A 16,431-nucleotide genomic window follows, 5' to 3' on the forward strand; every position below is an offset into this window, starting at 1 on the left:
GAGGGCTATGCAGAACCATGATGGCAGCATACTAATCTCAGTGTTGAGCATGTCACTATAAGAGCATATTTTTTTCCAATGAAGACAAAAAAACCTCACAAAATATGCGCACATTAATGAGAGCCCAGGCTAGAATAAACTTAACAAGCACTGTAACATTATAATGCATACATCCGCTTATAACAAGCAAAATGAAGATGACAGACTGAAACCAGATAGACATAAGCAGCAAACTTTAAAACCCAAACCATCAGGCATCCTAGACTAAAGCTTACTGCCATGTTGGGCACGGAAAATGTTTTTTTTTTCACTTTTGTTTTAACTATGATGACTTTATGCATAGAAGTAAACAGTTCGCAGTCTATTAAAGTACCGACAAGGATGATACAATTTTTTTTAGTTCAGGCAGTTGACTTTTTACACTGGGCTTTCGAAATGGTTGTCCTCTACTCTGTCAAAGTATCTGGTCTCTTATAGTCTTTTATAGATGCCCCAGATACATCTTTTAAATTTCTGGACATTCAAATACAAATGTACTAGTAAACAAGCTTATTGCTAAAAACCTTGAAAGTTTCATCAAGTTAATGGTGCATAGTTGAACAGTTTCTAAGTAGTGATTGAATGAGAAAATAAAGTGGATGCTGAGGAAAGATCAACCCATGGGATGATCTGGGCCTCATAAGCTGACCTCAGAATAATGCTGCATGTGAAAAGTATTTGTAAAATGCCATGGCACAAAATCAAAAGCAAAACACATTATGGTTTTAATCTAATAATCTAATAATTAATAATAAATAATATAATAGTTTTACCAATTTAGGAGAATTAAGCAAACACTATATGTATGGACAAAACACTGATTCTCAACAAGTTCAACTCTTAACACAGTTTTGTGTTGTTTGTTTTGTATGTTGACTACTTTTTTATATATTAAATGGCCAAAAGTAACCCTGTTTTTTTAGTTCAGTTGTATGAAGCATAAACCATGCAATCTGCTTAGACAAACACTGGTAGTAGAATGGGTCATACTGAAGTGCTCAGTGACTTTAAACATGGAACTGTTCTAGAAGCAACAACAGCACAGCCACAAACAGTAAACTATGCAAACTCACAAAGCAGGGCCACCAGGTGCTGAAGTGCAAAGTGTGTAAAAAATTACTTCCGGAAGCAATATTAGGACAAGACTGTTTACTGAGAGCTTCATGAAATGCTTCCTATGGCCAAGCAGCTGCAAACAAACCTATGCTCAATACAAAGTATTGGCTAGAGTTGTGCAATGCACACAGCCACTGGACTCTGGAGTGTTGTCTATAATGATGAATAACTCTTCTCTGGCAGTCTAATGGACAAATTTGGGCTTGGTAGATGCCAGAAGAACGCAATCTATGCAAACATATAGATTAGCAAAGGGTGGAGGAGGAATAATGGTCTGGGTCAGTTCTAGGCCTCGTAGCTCCGGTGAAAGGTAAAGTTAATTACATGAATTAATTAATTAATTACATTCATTAGTAAGCTACAGCATACAAATACATTTTACACAGTTACATGTTACCAACTTTTATTTTTGCAGTTTGGGGAAGGCCATTTCCTGTTCTAGTATGACTGTGTCCCTGTGCACAAAGCAAGGTCCATGAAGACATAGATTTACGAGTTTAGTGTGGAGGAACTCCAGTGGCCTGTACCCCACTGAACACCTTTGGGATAAATTGGAACACTGATTGTGACCCCAGCCTTTTTATCCAACATAAGTTCCTTCACAACAACTTCACAAACACTCTTTTAACTGGGCACAAATTCTCATAGATGTACTCCAAGATTTTATGTAAAGCATTCCTAGAGGAGTGGGGGGGGGCAACTTCATATTAATGCTCATGTTTTTTTAAAAGGAAGTCCAAGAAGTTCATATAGGTGTAAAAGATAGGTGCCCACATACTTTGGTCACATACTACAAAAGTTAAGAGTAGACATGAATTTCAGCAGCATTTTAAAGTCATCGTGGATTGGAAATCAAAATGCATTTTCCTCCCATGCCATGACACATTTCTCAATGAATCCTGGTATCAGGAGGGTCTCTGAGTGGCTCAGTGGTTCACTCAGTCATAGGAGGGGTGGTGGGAGGGGGAGGTGAAATATAATTTTTCCCCACCTCTTGATGCACAGTGATGTAATCAAAAATCACAAGACTAAGATGCAGGCAGACTCATTACATTTTGATGGGAGGTTATGAAAAAACATGATTTTTTCCTTTATATGACAAGATTGTGCTTAATATGACCAGGAATTAACCTGGTTAAAAAAAACTATATGTTGACCTATATTTTCTTCTTAATACACTTTGAGGTTCTACTCTATTTTAGTAGTTTGCAATGGATTATACAAGTGCTCAAATTCTCATTAATCTACTCAGCAAAACGGATCAGCATTAGATTTACAACTTATTTTTGGAGGTTTTAGGCTTAAGATTAAGTTTTGGGTTAAGTTTTAATGCAATGGTTCAGCCAAGAATCAACTTTACACATTAACCACCAATTAGCATTGTGCCTACTGCATGCTTAAATCATCACACACTTGCCTTAAACAGTGTCATGCTACTGATTTTACTATTTTGTGGTGTATAAGCTTCCATTAGCTGTTACAGACATTAGCCTCATAGCTGATTAGATTAAGTGACTCTTATTAGTCCCACAACTAGTAAGCAGTGAGCACACTTGCCCAGAGCGGTGGGCAGCTCTGTCCGCAGTGCCGAGGGAGAAGTTGGGGGTTAGGCATCTTGCTCAAGGACACCTCAGTCACATACTGGTTCCCTAAACTCCAGCCCATGAGTGCCCCATACCTACTGTGGTTTCCCCTGGAAGTTACTATTTTTATTCTTATTATTTTCAACAGCAATACTGTCTGCATATTCAGTGCTCTGTACCATCTTAGGTGGTAATACAAGAACAGACTTGTCTTTTATAAGTTTGGCATCCTCTCTGCTGAACCTGATTTTGTCTTTTCAACTTGATTTTCTGTAAAAACCTCTCCTCATCATAATGAATGCAAATTCTACAGTGAATTAATGTGCTTGGAATGAAGCATGGTGAACTGTGCCAACCAAATAAGAACCTTCTGTTCAATGCAGAATATTGTCACTCTGTTTTTTGTTTTGTTTTTTTCCTTCAAATGTACTGGCAGCTCATGAGAACACAAACACAAGTGCCCCCATTTGTGAGTGAACTGCACCAGTTTTCCCACACATTAATTACACTGTATCCCTCCTGGCCATGGAGCTGCTCTCCTGAGTGCACACTGAAACATGAACAAAAGAGAACAGAGTTTTCCGTCCTTAATTACGGCAGCACCTTCTCACTTAGACTGTTTGAAAGAGCCCAATTAACTGCGCAAAACAATCTACTGATGCAATCTGTTATACCAGAAAATGATCTCATATAGGAGTTTTTAAAGGGTCTGCACCAACTGTGCTGTTTCCTTATGAAACCAAACCACAACTACATCTCTGACATTCCTACCCTCTTAAAAATAAAGGTTCCTAAAAAGTTATAGGCTTGCATGTGCCAATCTAGGAAAAACCTTTTAATGTGTACAGAACTTTTACATTATGTGGAAGTTCTGGATAGTTTTGCACATACAGTGTACATACAGCCAAGCTACCTCTCCATCAGAAGCTGGACAGAAGGCCTAATTTATGCTGCTGCTGCATAAACTCAAACCATTTAACTATTGCTCCACCTGTTTTACTCGTTTTGTATTCTAATATTTTATACTAACGCTGTTTGCTATCAAGTATCAACCAGAGGAGATTGGGTTCCATTTTTGAGCCATGGTTCTTCTGAAAGTTTCTTCCTCTTGCTCTTAGGGAGTTTTTCCTTGCTGCTGTTGCCATTGGCTTGCTCATGGGGGTTGGACTCAGATTGTTGTAAAAAGCACTATATAAATAAACTTTGACTCAGATTATTACATAATTAGGAACTGAAAGTAGAATAAACCAATCACATTTTGTTCAGTTCTGTGAGAAAAAAAACTCACTCTAGGCCTTCTGATACGTCCTGATGAGTCCTAGATACATCATTGACTGTAGGCTCGCAAACCTAAGGCTGCCTAGGCCCAGATAAAAGATCTTACAGAAGAGCTTCTTTAAGGCCATGAGGGGCTCTTGCCTGCCTGACTGATTACCCACTACAAGTGAGTATGAGTCCATGCTGAATGTGCCCAGCCATATCATTTCTCTAGTGGAGTGTCCAGCAGTAAGGCTCAAGGCAAGTGACCCCCATGAAGAATGAGCTCGCATCTCCATATCTCTAAACAGCACCTTTGCTGCATGCTGCTCGCCCTGAATCACGAAAAAGTGCAGCAGCTTTTATCATTAACAATCATTTCAACATGTTTGAAAAGAAGAGAAAACGTCTTGACCCAAAGGACACTTATAAAAGAAGACTTTGCTTCCATTATGCAGTTGCTAAATCGTGTCAGTGAACAAAACCAAAGTTTTGTAGAGTAATTCAACAAATCTTCAGTTCTGGAATTTCGTTAATTGCAAGCTAAGTTATGACTCTGAATAATACAGCCTTTCAGAAATGGGACAAGTTTTCCAGCAGGAAGAATTTATGAAAAAGCATAAAGATATGAACAGAGCTTTCTCGGGTTCCTGCCTAATCGCTATGGATACTAGAAAAAATAAAACAGAAAGTGTAAATAATTGCTTTTTAACTGTATTTCTCTAGTGTTTCAAAGTTTTCTAAAACGTCATAAGATCACCTTTGGCAAGACGTTCTCTTACGGCTGACCTGTATTGTTAAAGTGTAATTTATTTACAGAATGCTATTACAAGTGAGTTTTTATTCAAGTGAGTGCTGGAGTAATCTTTTAAGACCCTGTAAATATTAAGCCTCATTCACCAACCTTAAAAATTATTTTTTTCTTAAAATCCACTTATACAGTTTTCGCAGTGATTCTGATATTTACCAACATTTTCTTATTTGGGATTTGTTCTTAGGTAAGAACAGAATCTACACACACTTTGCAGTATAAGAACAGATGTATTTTTTTTCTTTGACTTTTCTCAAGAACAAATTTAAGAAACAAAATAGAAAGATACTGATGAATGAGGCCCATTGTTCTTATTGCAACAGCTGAAGTAATTCAATATCCCATGGGCAATACCAATCCAGTTCAACACAGCCGTCATAGAGTCTAGCCTGACCTCTTCCATAATAAGTCTGGTTTGGTGCAGCACCTGCCCAAGCCAAGGGCAAACTGCATTATAGAGTCATGTAAAAAGATCATTGGATATAGCCTGCCATTCATCCAAGACCTGTGTGAGTTCAGGATAAGAAAAGCATGCTGAGATCATTGTAGATTTTTCACATCATCTATTTCAGGGATTATACCTTGGAAAGTGCTTCGAGGCAACTAAGAACAAATCAACAAGTTAATCAAAAACTTCCCATGTTCTGCAGCATCAACTAACCAGCTCTGAAGGTTTCTCTTTTATACCTGTAATTTTGCACTTTCACTGGTTTCTTGACTCAAGTACGTTTCACAACCCATCTGTCATATCCCAGTTTGTACATCTGTACCTATTTTTGTCATGTTCCATCTGATCTATACAGCCCTAAGCTGTGCATGTCTTGAGACTTTGTAAATTTTGCAATACCCTATGTGACTGTCTTGTATTTATTGTATTCTTTGATAATTGTTTTCTCTGTTGTCTGTCTTTGTATGAATTAATTTCAGAAAGTCAAATTCCTCATACATGCAGATGTACTTGGCCAATAAATTGTTGAATAAATCATGGCAGGTCATGAGAGCAGTTAGCGGGAGGCGCTACTATGGAAAGAAAAAATCTTTTGATCTGTCCTTTCACTCTGTAGTGTGATGTTATATTGCATAATTAAAGTTGAGTGGTAGGTTGAAAATTCCCATAATATCTCTCTGTTATTCACACAGGATCTGTGTGTTTTCTCAATTGTGTGTATTCCTCAAATTAAATCTGGTGAGTACAGGGCACAAGTTCAGCCTCGCACTGGCTATTTTAGATGGACTGCTGGATTATGAAATTATACATAAACACATATTAGCTGACAAAAGAGAAAGTTTTTTTTTTTAGCAGAGATGACTTATTATGCATTGTTGAGCATCCAAAAGGAACATGAATCAGCCAGCATGCCAACACTGTCCAAATTCTGTAGCTTATTGTGCTGCAAGATGTCTGTATTACTCTATTATGCTAATGCATTAGTGAGCATTGTGGAGTAATAGTGTAATATGTAGCAAAGTAGATGAAACTCTTGGTGGTCAGTTTGTCAAATCTGGGCAAACGGAGAGAATTAGACTCCGAAAGACTGGATGAAAGCCAACGGTTGCCACGGTGACAGAACTTGTGCCGCCTGCTTAGAAATCTCTTTGTATGTTTCCACGGCAACAACTGTGGCTAGGTGGAGAGGGGGTGGCAGTTGATGGGGGGTGGGGGAAGTGCTGTGGGCATCGCTTATTCATGCCTGCATTGTTTATGCTCTCAAAATTCATCTGCACAATTGTCTGTCACAAAATCTAAAAACATGAACGTTAGTCAGCAGTGCAGATCTCAGAGCTTCATCAAGATTAACACATTCAACTCAAGTTACTGTAGAGGATTTCCCACCCAAAAGTGCAGAATTAGGGGTATGAGCCTCTCCCTTTCATCCTCCAAAAGCAGCTCTTTCTGCCTTTAATCTTCTCTTCTCCATTAATATTGTGACTTGCATCAATGCTTGACATCAGTGCAGTTGCATACATGTTATGTTGATATGATTTTTATTTTGTTTGTGTCACAAACTACTGCTTTAAAAAAAGCAGTAATATGAATACAAATATGCTACATTCACTTTGGCCACCTTTTATTATTACTCTGATTAAACAAATCAATAATAAGCCTTTAGTGAGCTAAAATCTGCAGGTAATGCATGTTCTCTCACTCTATAGAATCTATTGCAGAACATTTCAATCAGGATCCAAAATATTCTTGAATGTTCATTTTATTTTATGGTACAGTAAGTAAATACTAGATAATTGTGTCATACAAGTAATTTTCTGGTACATAGTACATAGTTTATTGTACATAGCATGCAAAATTTAATGGAAAGTAGTAGATATGTAGTACCAATACTTGGTCCATACTTTACAAGTTCAATATATGAGTACAGAACAACTAATGTGAGAAAAGTCAGGTATGCTTCTGCATTTTGTGGTCACACAGTACATACACGGTAATGAAAGGTGCAACCAAACTGCTTCAGGAAATATATGCCTATGTAATGGAGAACAGAAGGTTACGTTGTAGATACAGGTGACAAAGATGTAAAAATTCAGTTGTAAAACTGAGCACTCAGTGAGTAGCTTTTTCCAGTACAGTATTCATTCCTTATTAATTGGTATTTTTGGTTATGATATGCTCTAACCACAAATACAAAACATAAGTAATTACTGTGTAAATACTATGTACATAACTTAATTATAAAAATACCAATTAATATGGAACTGAAATTTAAAAAATACTCTATCTTTCTTCTTGCTTCTTTATTACTTATGCCTTTATTTACTATAGCAGTTGGTAGTACTTACCACTGTTTTGTAACTTATGTATACCTGGTGTTTCTTACATAAGTTACTCTGTAATTCCAAATGCATTGAACTCTCAGTTCTAAGTATGTAGTGCCATACATACATAGTAATTTTCTTATGATTTATGTAATCTATTGCGCAAAGTGTGTACCAGAGAATTACTAGTATCACATATTTACCTGTTAAATACTAGTTACTTACTGTACTGCTACAGAATTATTATATGTACATGGGTATACGCCAATCTTCTTGCAAGTGTCATTAATTATGTAATAAAGCTTTTATGTCAGCATTTTATCTTTTACACTGAATATAGAATTGCTAACAGTTCATGTTGAGTGAACCAGTTTCCTTCTAATTGGAGATAGCATTAGCCTTGATGCCTTGCATGACTCATGCACCCACATGCACATTCTGCTAATACTAGAATAAACAAGTTGAAGCCCAGCTTCAATGGGGACAAGATTAAATGAGTTTAAGAGAACAGAGTCAAAGTCTCTGAATGTAGGGTGAAAGGTTTGGTAAGTTTGGGGCTGCAACTAAAGTGGATCCCAACTTCATAGCTATAGACATGTATATAATGTTTTTAAAAAGTGCAGGAGATGTGAACTGAGGGGAAAGAAATACAAAATGTTAATTTCATTCTTGTACCATGATAAGCTACAGTAACCGACAGTTACAATTACAGCAGGCAGTAAACACATTGTTTTTAACTGTACAGAGCAGCTGTTTGTTTACAAGTGTGTTTTGCCAAAGAGTCCGGAGAGTCTGATAAGTTTCATTTTCAATTAATCAGTGGCTGTCCACCTTTAATAATAGGTACAATATTATGTTCCTCTGTCCATTGTGCACTAGCAAGAGACTTAAACACTGGAATATGAGCTGATATAGTGATCTACAGTGTTCATTACAAATTATAAGTGCATTGTGGGTGACCATTGAGCCCTAAAATCATTCTAAAATTTCATTTTATTATTTGAACACCAAGAAAAACATCAATGATGTACATAATAATGCTGTAAACATGGAAAAGGGATCAATTTTGGTTACAGCCTGGCTGGGTTAACCATGGCAAGCAAAAATGAAGTAGAATTCCAAATCATGCTAATCCTGCTTTATGACATAGGGAACATAAACAATGTATAAACAATGTGCTCCTGCTATTCTTTTTAAGAGTACAGAAGGGACACAATGCACACACCACCTGAGAGGCAAGCTCCAACATTGAGGGCTAATAATGCTAAACAGCTGAGAACACAACCAGAACTGTTTACATTATCCCTCAAGCAATACACACATATGTACGCATGCAATCACATTTGTGAATGCTTGGAGGCAAATGTGATTGAACACAAACATACAAATACACAACATCAATGTAAGTTATAGAATAAAGCATTTCAGCACATCCACTGAGTGTAACAGAATAAGCTGCTCCAGCTTTCGCCTTACACATGCTCCTATGCTCCACATTGCCATGCACATGCTCCCTTGCTTCACATCTCCATTGTTGAATATTATTGGTACAAGGCCTATTTACTTTTTAAAATGCAAATGTTTTGTTCAGTGCAAATGTAAAACATCTAACCCTTCACATGTCAGTTATTGGCAGCAATAAAATATTCTCACTCTGCTTGAAACAACACAAATATTTTGTTATTATTTTTGTTATGATTCAAGAAACCATAACAATAAATATATCACAATACATATAAAATTTTTGTCATTTAAACTGTGATACATTATTGTGATACATAAATTTGAACTGTTATGAAAAACCATGAATACAAGGATAAATAAACAGGTCTACTGTTTGTAATGAAGCATGTAGTTGTTTAGTCATCCTTAAGTACTGACACAATGTGCTTAAAAGAAAAAGTAAAAGTATGATTTACATGTTTTGCTTAGTTTTAATCATCATTTGACCATAACACATACAGACAAAAGTGAAAGTCTGTCAATGCAGAATGTAAATTACACATAAATGTTATGGATTAACTATGTAATTCATTTTAATTATGCAATTGTTATCAAATAGTATAAAAAAACAATAGTAATAACTCCAAGCCTTTAGTGGTTAAACAAAAAACATTATGGTAAATGATGGGAAAAAAGCAAATGAACAATTACTTCAGCCACAGCTTGTCTCATTGAGCCATAAACCCTGCTGCATGTTCTAGCTATGGCTAAGGTGAGATTGGTGAGTTTCAACTTAATAAATTTAAGTTGCTTCAGGTTAAGGACTGATAAAAAAGGGAGAACATTCTAGAACAAATGTGAATAAAGGAGAACATTGCAGAACACTATGAATAGAGAGAAGATTCAAGAACAGTATGAATGAAGAAAAACATTCTAAATATGAGAATAGAGGAGAACAGTCTTTAAACCCAATGTACCCTTTTCACAAGAAACAGAAATGCATAAATATTGGGTAAAGCGAGTTCCGCTATTGCCTTACAGACTGTAATAAACCTCAGAAATACAGATGTTTGTATCACTTCAACTCACAAGAAAGGTGTGTCACTTTCCAAAACACAAAAGACGCAACAATTCGGGAGTCCAAACTAAATAAAGGACATAAATGCTTAATGGAAAAATTCCTTCATGGCTATTAGAGTACAATATTGTCAGCTAACCAATAAATTGATGGATAGGTAAAAAATAACCAAAAGGCTATATATGTCATGTTAGCTGGAAATGTTGAGACAGCTTGCTAACAAAAAAACACCACACCTACTGGCAGGGGGGCAGGTTGAGTCATCATGGTCAGTAGTGCCACTACAGACATCTTCTACAACCACCGGCTCCAGTGAATGAACATCTACTCCTTGCCGGGCACTTGCTTTCTCAGATCGTCACTGTCCAAAGGAAAACATTTATCTCTAAATAATAACGAGAGAACGCAAAAGAGAAGGCAAAAACACTCTTACCTTTCAATGTACGTTCTAATTGTCCATCCGTCATGAAATTTTCACACAATATAAAGTGCATTTGGTGTGCTGAAATGATGTAGAAAAACAAAAATTTGTTTTGGGAGAAAATGAAAACTGTTCCTCTGAAAGTAGCTGTAGTAACAACCTTGAAGCACAAACTGCATTCAGTGTAATAGTAGTCAGCAACAGTGAAATGCTGTCAAGGAAGTTCTTTTCCTTCATATGAAAGTTGATACCTTTGTTAATTGCACAAACCCATTTTCTTCTGCTCATCATCAGCTGACAAACCACTGAAACTGAGATAAGGCTTTAAGCTCAAACACTTGAGTAAACTGTACTCACTCTTCTCATCATTGTTGTTCTTGTTGCTTTAGCAGAAGCAGCATTACACTGCAATGATTACTTCCAGCAGAAAAAGTGCAGAAATTTGAAAAGGACTTGGAACATTGGAACAGTCAGTAAAATGCAGAGTAGTAGGCAGAGGTGTTACCAACTACACCATACCATGGCCTTTGGACTCCTAAACTAGTCTTACCTGCCCATGGACACCCCATTTACATAGTCTTTAAACAACACTCCACGCAGAGCACAGAAAGATTAGGCCAATAATTCTGAATGCAATGAATGCTAAATTGTCTAATCACATTATCCAAACTATATAAACAGCTGCCATTTCACATCAACAGTGTTCAAGATTTTGTTCCACAATTTTTTCTGGTGGGGGAAAAATTAAAAGAAAAATAAAAAACACCAGCATCATCCTTACTACTATTAAGTTATATGAAACACACTGTATCTCATTACAGAACACAGGGTCATTAGCTGGGTTTCCATCCACATATTTTTGTGCATATTTTGGCATAAAAATGTCTTCATGGGAACAACAAATTTTGTATGCTTTCAAGAAGTGGATAATTTTTTTGCCAAAAAAGGTATAAATTGATGATGGACTTAATGATCGAAATACATATACATACTTGGTATATATACATATTTGGTAGATAAGAACAAAATAAAGTCATTACTTATCATGTTTCAGTTTTTATACACAGCCACTCTGAAACATGATAGAAGGCACCAAGTACCAACTACTGAAATCAGAGTGATGCATGGATTGTGGCATTCAAATCTTGATGATATTTTTTAAAGAGGAAAAAGCAAACATTCTTAACACACTGTACAAATATGTATGTTCACATTTTATAAGCATTTAGGAAAAGGATTTTGTCAGAGGTGTGTAATCTTAACTCATACTCAATTCAAAGTTTTACTGAAACATACAAATGTACTCCAAATAGTGACAGAACCAGAGGAATATCCTAGCAATACACAACTTGAATAGGAAAAGTAAAACATATTAATAATATTTAATAAGCACTTAAAAGCCTTATTCAAAACCTAAGCCTAACCCTGACCTTTATCCTAGCCATAACTTTAACCTCATCCCAAAACCTAACCCTAAGCCTCACATGTTTTTAACATGTTACTGAGAGTCCATTTAGTGTTTGTTTCATCTAAAAGGACCACTCAAAATAAAGTGTCACCATAAAATTTTAAAGCTCCAAATTGGGAGACAGTGGGAGTGGGGGTGCTAGAAGCAGTGTTAGCGATACGAATTGCAGTTCAGCAAGTTCAGAGTTTTATTGATATGTAAAACAGCTGAATAGAGAATCCTTCATCTTCAAAAAAAATGTATACTTGGGGAATCCTGTATATAGTTTAAGCAGACTAATATTCTATTAGACTATATGGCTTTTTCACAAAGAGGTAGGAGAGTTTTTTACAACAGTGTGAATGGGAGACAACATTCTACAATAGACATTTCTCTCAGTCACTGTGTAGTAGTGCAAATAGCAGCTTTATCAAACTTCTGCCTGCACCATTTAACAGAATGGCAAGGGAGGGTTTTTAGCCTCCCTCTTCGGCCTGAGTGCAGTAAATAGGAGAGCAGTTGGCATGTCTGGTAGTTCCTTCAACATGGATGGAATGGCTAGTTTGACTTGGCCAAAGCATGTCATGCAAAACTTTTTTGTTTACCACTGTGGAGAGCTCAGGGGCAAGCCCAGTAAACAGAGTACACTGCAGCAGACGTCTGTGCCATGCATCTCATGTTTGAAAGTGCATCTTTGTCAAAGCAGATGCGTTTAAACAGCTTAACTTATTCTGTGAAAAAATCTGTGTCTAACCATGAGGAATTTGCCTAAGACAACTTTAGCAAAGAAGGAGCAGAGTGGATCTTTATGTTCAACACTACATCACACATCCCTAAACAGGTTTGCAAAGTCCACAGGTTCAATTCTTCCCACTCAGTCCATGTGAACATTAACAATAAGTGCCCTGAGCACCAGAAGCAGCAAAGAGACACAGCATCATATTTCTACATTACAGTAAACTGTTAAGATTAAGATACCCTTATTAGGAAATTTCACCTCCATATTTTACCCCGTCTGTGCAATCAAACACCCCCATATGTACTAGTGAATGCACACACATGAGGGGACAGCAAGCACACTTGCCCAGAGCAATGGGCAGCCTTATCCATGCTGCCCAGGAAGCAGTTGGTGGTTAGGAGTCTTGCTCAAGGGCATTTCAATTCACATCTGTTTGTCAGGGTTTTTAAGAAAATCCCAGAGATGCAATATTGAGCATTATTAATACGTCAGTCAATAAATGTTTGACTTGGAGCTGAGCATTTTTAATCACAAATGTAAATAAATATCTGTCCAACAGCCTACATTCACTGTTTTTGATCAGTTACCTTCTTAAAAATGACACATGGTGAGCGGAGCTGTTCAGCTGAAGTTGGATTGGTCTGTAGCTTGAATTAGAGGAAACAGTGTGAATGGTGGGGAGGGGGGTCATTTTTGAATAATGTGAATGGGGAAAATGATCTAGAATAGTGTGAATGGGGTTTCTAAAAATTCTAAAACACTGTGAATGGATTATAACATTCTAGAATGGTGTGAATGGGATGAACTTTCTAGAATGTTGTGAATGGGGAGAAAACTAGGCTATGGTGTTGATTTGCTCTGTTCTTCGTGGCTCATGTGTAGTATTAATTCAGCTTTGGCTCTGGTGTTAGCTTTGTTTGTTTATTTTAATATTGATTCTGTGCATTTCAGAAAAGGCCAAGGTGATTTCTGTGAGCCTGTTCTCTCTTCTGTTTCAAAACCATGCCTTATGTTTTGCATATCACTCATAAGCACAACAAGCAATCATCAATCAGCTGCATACTCAGCCACTTCCAGATGTAATCACTGCACGTATTGCATAGCATCTAAGTACCTGTAATTACAACAGCCGCTAACATCTGATTAGTTTTAGGGAACAAGAAGCTCTTAGCATTTACACTACCAGGGCATGCTTTGTTTGTACAAATGTGAAATTCTTTAACTTCATCTTTAAGAGCCTAATTTCTCTCAGTTAGTTATAAACTGATGCACTTCTAGCATATCCAGAAAGGAGGTGTCAGGAGAGCGATTAATAAGTGGAGATGCATATTGTGTTTCAGAGGTATGTATGCACTGTGAGATGTTTCTTGTTGGGTGAGCTCTTCACCATCTCCATGCTAATTTTCACACCTCATGCCTGAGCCAACCTGGCCATATTGGTTGTGCCCTTGTGTTGGGCCGTTGGCCAGCATTAACAGATGGCTGACTGAGTGACAAAGCTGCTAGCACCGTGTTCAAAGAGATGTGAATGTGATTCCAGCTATTTCCACAGAGCTCTGTAGCACTGAGCAGCTATTTAGGATTCTGTTGATGAGGAATACACATCTTCCATTTTCATATTTATGCACTTACTCGTTTAAAACATGAGCAGAGCAGCTAAGGAGGGATAAAGTACTCACAGAAAGAAAGCAAGGAATAAATAAACTGATTTGTAGACATGCAGACAAAACATGTTTACTATTCCTCCTGGTAAATGCATGATTTATTTGGTTAGCCATACTTTACTGCATGTCCATAATGAAAACAGCAGTGTAACTAAAATTTAATGGCCACCCGTCGAAAAAATTTTAATGGGCCAACATGTGAAAATTACCCCAAGGAATAAAAAATATCCATGTAATTAGATTGTTTTCCTGCTATTGCTTTGTCTCAACCACATTAGTGCACTAATACAGAATGTATATGAATAGATACATTATTAAATAATCCATATGTCAAAAAGACTAAGGTTACCATGCCCTAAGCCAAACATAGGGGTATAACGCTACGCAGACAAGTTACTGAAGTGAGCTACAGTGCAGCACAGTAAAAAGTTATATCACACTTATACACCCTACCAACAGTCACATCTGTCAATGTAACAGCATCCACCTGGACCTGGAGTTACACAGGTGCAGTCACTATCTGAGAGGAGTACATCCAGACACCTGTGATCAACAAGATAGCATCAGCTAGTGACCTCCATAACATTGCACTTAAAGCCAAGATTCAGCTAAAAATAAAATGTAAACAAATTTACCCTAAATTCTTTCTTGATTCTTTAGTTTTGCACTAGAGCTACAAGGCTAATGTAACTAATTAGTAATGGAAGATTATAGTATACTAGTTAGCATCATGCAAACTGCAAGCCTAAGTCATCATATGCTTGCCCTAAACTACATCAAACTGTCAAGCAGTTTTAAATAGACTTGCTTGTGGTTTCTGACACTGTCAAGGGGGAAACTACATACATTTTATTTTTGGCCATTCTGTCACTTTAATTGCATGTGTTTACATGTAGTGCCGTGTTCATAAATGTGTTTGTTTTGTTAAGAAGTTACCAAGTTTTTCAGATAAACCTGTGACACCCTGGTAGTATACTGAAGTTGTGCTGGGTTTTGTTAAGAACACATTATTTATCATGAAACAAACTAAGTAAAAACAATACCCTTTATATCATCACTGTATAAAAGATTGCAATTAAAATCAAATGCCTCTATGCCTCTATTCAGAGCAAAGAATAAAAAAAATCTGCACCTTTACCCAACTGATTAAAGTGTACCATGTGAAGATAAAGAGGGTTGGGCAAAACACTTTGGAAAAAGTAGTAATGGCTGAACATTGATTATAACACGGATTATTCCTGTCCTAAAATCTAATTCGCTCAACCTTGTTCAAAGCCGCTGTAAAATCCATGATATACACACACCTATGACCACCCCACAACAACTGAATTCTGTCTTACTGCAGCACATCATGAAAAATGTTTGTGCTATTAATGGAATTATCTTAGACTCTGTTGCTCCTCACATGGACCTCTGAGTTTACTGATGAAGCGAGAACTAATTTCTGCTTAAACTGATGGGCTTATTTTCTTAACTAGAACTAGGTTGGTCAGCTAGCTAAGAGGCTAAAAGATAGCAAACATGCTAAACAACCACAATATTAATATCACAGGCTAGTTAAGTACTTATGTTATAATTCACTGTCAATGTAGAAATTAAAAGAATGTCATTTGGTTCCACATTTCAAATGTCTGTGTTTCAGTCAGAAAAAGCATAAAACCCAGGCTGAATCTCAAACTGCTCTGTCATCCCTAGCAAAATAGTGCACTATGTAAGTTTTTAAATTTTAGCTTCTGCAGAGAAATAGTGCACTGTTTGTCGAGTTTGAATGTAGTTGGATCTAAAATGACTATTTTTATATTAATATTTTATAGTGATATTATATACTGTTGCATGGTAGCGGGGCTATGATAAACTGTCAAAGTCACTGCTTTACACACAGGAGCTGTTGGTACATGCATATTTTGTGTGTGTGGCAGGTTCCATTGGTGAGTGTCACTAACCAAATGGTGTGAGCAGCAAGTGTCACTTGTTACCAGTTATTGATGGCAGGTACCATTTACTAAGTGAATGGCACCTGGTATCAGTATGTGCCTTTAACAAACAGTAGAATTGCAACTTCCT

Source organism: Pygocentrus nattereri, chromosome 13 (assembly GCF_015220715.1).
Source record: "Pygocentrus nattereri isolate fPygNat1 chromosome 13, fPygNat1.pri, whole genome shotgun sequence".
Lineage (NCBI taxonomy): Eukaryota > Metazoa > Chordata > Actinopteri > Characiformes > Serrasalmidae > Pygocentrus > Pygocentrus nattereri.